Raw genomic sequence first — 5,885 nt, forward strand, 5'->3', positions numbered from 1 at the left:
ACCATGAAATTTGCTCACCACAGTCGCAAACCCCCTCATTCAGCTAGCCACTCACTGGTTTAAGCAGTGAATGAGTGTTAAAAACACTCATTCCATAGCCCTTGCTCTAATAAGAATCCTAATTTAGGGTTTGTAGTTTTTAGTTTTAATGGTATGTGTTAGAGCATAGCTCGGTTGAACCCACCAAGCGTAGGTATGTCAATTTTGGTTGTCATATTTTAGTGAACTAAAACTCATTTAAAGAGTCGCTTGATTATATACTAGAGTCAGCTTCGTATAGGTTAGCTTAAAAGTATCAAGATATGAGACATTACAAGTATTACGTGAAGACTTAAAAAATGTGAAGAAGTAAGGAGCTACAACGACGACATTATCTTTCCACTTAAGGTTAATAATATTTGACTTGAACTGTTTCATTCACTAATGTATCTTTCAAGTCATGCATATTGAAAACAAAATTGCGAAGCTATGAATGACTATATTCTAGTTAGACGTAGTATTAAGGAATACAATACGAAGTATAATGTTTATCTTTTGAACTTCGTATATAAGACATCGACATAATCGTTTGAATGCTATTGTGATTATGTATGGGTATGAGGTGAAGATTTCATCCTAGGAAACAATGTTTTACATTCGTTTAAAGGAAGTAAATTCATGAACTTGTTTTGTGAATCGAAAGGGAAATCGCTAGGCTTATTGGTATTGTTATTCATTGCATATCTTTTGAACTACCAATATGTATGATTAGTATAACCGCTCATGACTTGCTTATGTTCTTGGTAAGACTATTCACAAGACTTGACTTTTGTATTGGTATGATTTTTATTAGTGAAACCAGTCTTAAGTAATCACCTGAGATGGTATGATTGATTTAGTGTTATTGGTATGACAAACTCTAGGCAAAGGGGAACCTATCCTAGTAATAGGTGCAACCGATCACAAGAGGGGAATCGATCCTTGTATGAGGAGAAGCAAGTTTCTAGTTATTGTGAACCGATCATATGAACATGTGCAACACGTTTTTATATATTGGTAACCGATCATATGGACATGTGCAACAAATACAAGTTAGATACCATATACATGTGGGAACCGATCCTAGTACCTAGTCAACCAAGTTTTGGTTGTTAGAGCATTGCTCGGTCGAACTCGCATGCGTTGCTATCTCAAGCATGTTTGTCAGTGTTAGTGATCAAAACTATAAGTCTTAGTTTCTAGTCTACTATAGCTAAGGTCACGGACTAAGATAGAAAGTGTAGTTGAGATCAAGAACTCCATGGCAATCATCATACAAGACGAAGGACTACTCAAGGAACCAGTGATCTTCATCGACTAAAATATATGTGGAGACTTGAACTTATCTATCACTCAAAAGTCTATTTATCTCCTATCTTGAGACAAAAGTCGTTTTGCTATATAGACTTAGATTATACACATTTGTTATTTTGAGCCGAGTTTATCTCACCTATCTATTTCTCGAAATATGTGTTGGTAAGCTTTCGCTTTAACCAAGTTCATCTTTACCTAGTGACGGAAGTCATTACAAGTTTCAATCACTTTGAAAATTGCTTACTTTGACGAAAATAGTTTGTGAATAACAACTATAGAATATCAACGTCCTCTAAGAATGTTTCAATGATTGAAATGAGAGTTTAGATTATATAACCATTGGAGGATATAAACATTGTTGTGGAAACACATATATGTATAAGTCCTTATTACTTGAACCGAAGTTTGCGAACTTCGTTAATCAAGAAACCGGCATGGTGGCGTGAGCCAAGTCCGCGAACTGGTAGAAGTTCTCATCGCGAGAATTTCTGCTGGAGTTTGTGAACTCCGTCCGGGAACTTAAGTCCGCGAACTTGAGTAGGTTATACCTAAAAACGATGTTTGTGAACTTATTCTTATATAAACTAAGGAATGCAAATTACAAACTGTGCCCATATAGTTCATGAACCGATTCGAGTGAATCAAATCGTTTTTGCTTCGAATTGTGTCTTGTGTAGTTACATAAGATTTCCTTGCAATTGAACAACTCTCTAACTAGTTCATTTGAGTCACTTGAACTAGTTATGGTGAAGAAGAATATGGTTGATATGAAAGTGATCATATGGCTAACCATTTGGTTGACTATTATTGAACCAACAAATGTACAAGTTTGGGTACGGTTACTGTAGCGCCCCCTAAGCTAGCAGCTGACTAATCCAAGAGATTAGCTATAAAATGAGGCACTAACGATCTAAAACATCTATTTAAACATTAAGAAAGAAGTTCTAAACAAAGATTAACCCGAATCTAAACCCTCTCTGAAATAAATACAAGAACTCCTCTCAAGTGTTACATATTTAATAGTGAGTTGATTTACAAATAGAATATAAACACAAAATAAACATAGCGGAAGCTAACCAACTCCTCAAAGATTTCATCACCACGTGCACAACTTGATATGTCTCTGAAACTGAAAGTGGGAATGGGTGAGCACATCATCCCTAGGTACCCCGTAGAAATAACAACTAACTTTCAAGTAATCACTAGAATGATTTGTAAACAATGCAGGTTTTGTCAAAAACCGATAAAACACGGAAATACAGTAAAAGCATATTAAAATAATACTAGTACTTAAAATATAAAGTTTTACCAACCAATAAACTGGCACACATTCACAACATAAATAATAGTTGAGCGACGTCTTCCTTCGGAGTAGCAAGGCATGACTGTTGCGGATTCTTCAATGATCATTAAAGCGCCCATGAGGTTTCTGTCCTCAAGTCATAAACGATATGTACCTTACCAGTACCTTATTCTACGCGCACTCTACATATCAAGTATCTAAAGAAAATAAATGGTAACAACATTATATCCAACCAAAGTTCTTACACAATGGAGAGCCCACAATCCGCCCACGTGTAAATCCAACAATCTTATATAATATTCTCAACATCATTCTCTCTAAACACCAAAACATAATAAAATAGCTTTTGAAAGTAATTTAAAATAAACAGTAAACATTCACGTATGAGACATGCGTTGCCCCCATACAGAAATAGGGAAAGTATAATGGCCAAATTAAAACCAGAACTATATAATATTCAGCCCAACGAGGCCTATCTAGGTTTGAAATAAATAGATATTACATTTGGGAGCACATATCTCACACCAATCAAAAGGAAACCTTCTCCCTTTCATGCTAACAACAAATAAAGATTGTAACCACTTTCCAGTCAATGGAAAGAATCACATTTTGGAAAATAAGTAAATACTCCCAAAACACATATATTATTTGCTTCTAAAGAACCAATCCCATCCCAAAATGTAAAAGAAAACTAGTTTGTATTACACACAAATAATACATACATACATACACTATCATATAGTAACAAAGATATGCATGAATTTCACAAAAGATAGATTTATAAAACAATAATGAATACAAGAGAGTTCGTTATCGATTCCCACCTCTTTTGATGACAAGCCACGCCTACCTCGAGATCCACGATCCACTGGTTCATCCTTTGAATCGATCGTTGTTAATACAGACTAACTGTTAATCACACAAGAACTCTAAGAATCTATTCAAAATAACCCATACAAGAATCATACAAGTCTATCTAATGGTTCCAAGCCCATTTAAGGTTCTACATCTTTTATTTATCTATCTTTAACATAGCTAAGGTTTACTAATTGAATTGGTTGGTTCTATAGTCTGATAGTTAAGTCTTAAGAACATCTATAATTTTATAGAAGAAATCAAAGGCTAGTTCGGACCATAAGGGGTCCAAATCCTCATCATAAGATAACCAGTACTAAGCCCAAGTCCAATAACAAGCCCATTACAAAAGGCCCAGTCTAATAGAGTCAAATAACGGTCAAAGGTCAACTAACAGTCCACATCAAGTCAAAGTCCAGGGTCAACTAGTCAAATCGGTCAAGGTTCACCGAGTCAGGTCTGGTTACTGAGTTAGCTCAGTCAATTATACTAAGTCAGCTAAACACAACTGAATCAGACTGAATAAGCTCAGTCAGACAGGTCAAGGGTTCTTCTCACACAGCTGCAACTCTAACTATAAAACTCTACTCAAGATCAACTTCAAACTACTTATTGCATCTATTTATTCAATCATAATATAACTCAAAAATGAATTACAAAGATAACACAGCCTACCTGCAACAGCAGAGGTTGCAAGCTTTCACATCAATTGCTTAACTATAATCCTACAACTGTAAATCACCTTTCTAGCCTTCTTCTTGACCTAATCCCATTAATAACTTCACCTGCATCCCATCTTTGTACCAACACCACCTCTAACTTCACATCCTTGCACTCTTAGCTCTTGAGACTCAATCCAAGTTTCACTCACCCCACAATGTTACTAACTTAGTTATACCATAACACTAAGATTCCATTTGCACTTTACTTGCACCTGCAACATAATAACTCCACCTCTTCTACTCAGCTCATATCACCACAACCACAATCTCCTTCATGTCATGTGTTCACTACTTGCAACACCAGTTGTATAGTACTCATATACATTCATTACCAAACCCATCTTTCAAGCCAGTTCTCTTCAGTATCACTTAAGACATCTCAACCAAGTACATCCGATATCTCAACCAATACTACCAGTTAAGGAACATCACCATAACTCAGTCATCATCAACACCATGGCATCATCCTCGTCTTAAACTTTCTCAGTACACATCATTCTTAATTATACCTCTAACCCATCCATCCTTTCACTATCAACACCATTTGTTCAATACCACTAATAATAATACGACCATCTTCTTAAACTTTCCCCTAATTCATTAACTTATATTCAAAACCAGTTCTATAGGTTCAATTCCAATAATCCAAAACAACAACAACTCAACATCTTTTTTTTAGGTTCATATCACACAAAACAATGACTACAGCTCAATTACATACCCACCATATTCGTTCTCAAATCTTACTTCATTGAAAATTCAAAATCCAACAAATGAACTTCAGAACTTACTAAGATTTCAGAGAAGAACAATTACCTCAATAAAGTTTCACTCCACAATTGAATTGAATCCTTCTTTGCTCCTGACTCGATTCGGCAGATCATTTGAATCTACCACCACCCCTGATTAACAAAGAAACCCTAAATAATTCTCAAATATCCCTGGAACTTCAATCAAACATCAATTAAGAATAAACCCATCTTCAATTAGACTTCTGAACCTTTAGTTCATCTTCAATTTCACACAATCCCTCAACCAACTCAAGAACCCTAATTCAGTTCATCTTTTCAAAAACCCTAACTTCAGATTCTAATGATTCTTCCACTGTATCCCCTATTTCATGTCATACTCATCTATAATCATTCACCGGCACTCTAATTTCATCTTCTAAGTCTTCAGAACATCAATTCTTCACGAACCCTAACTTCAGAAACTCTTAACTTTTAATTTACTTTCTCCTTCGAGTTTGAATCAACAACAGACAACAACATCATCACTATCAAATATTTCATGATCTTCTAAACCTCCTACCGATCACAAACCTCCCGATTGAACTCTCAATCACTCGCAGAAGAACAAAAACAGGGGAAAAAGGAAAGAGAATAAAAAAGAAGAATGCAGAATGAAGAAGAAGAAGAAGAAAAGAAGTGAGAACGAGTTAATCCTCTCGGCTGGGGATAAGGTCGACCCAATTTGCTGAGACACCAACTCCCTTAGACACGTGCAGCCACAAGAGTAAAATCTCAAAATTACCATTTTACCCTCCAAAAACAAAATGATAAATCTTCTCCATCCGGTATCCGAATGACACGTTCGAGTAGTCTATCTCGCATAACTTTACGAGACCTATCCAGTGATACTAGTTTCGTAACTAGATCGTTGTTAGATTAATT

The 5,885-nt window shown here is 35.6% G+C and overlaps 1 long non-coding RNA gene across 1 annotated transcript; it reads right to left on the reverse strand.

The window, feature by feature from the left end:
* Positions 1-2,315: 2,315 nt before the first annotated feature.
* LOC113318719 lies at positions 2,316-5,635 on the reverse strand. The gene is made up of 3 exons (XR_003344784.1): positions 4,166-5,635; positions 3,460-3,544; positions 2,316-2,461 (listed from the first exon to the last, which is right to left on the reverse strand). It is a non-coding gene; the product is annotated as an uncharacterized LOC113318719 (long non-coding RNA).
* Positions 5,636-5,885: the final 250 nt, after the last annotated feature.

Source organism: Papaver somniferum, chromosome 10 (genome assembly GCF_003573695.1).
Source record: "Papaver somniferum cultivar HN1 chromosome 10, ASM357369v1, whole genome shotgun sequence".
NCBI lineage: Eukaryota > Viridiplantae > Streptophyta > Magnoliopsida > Ranunculales > Papaveraceae > Papaver > Papaver somniferum.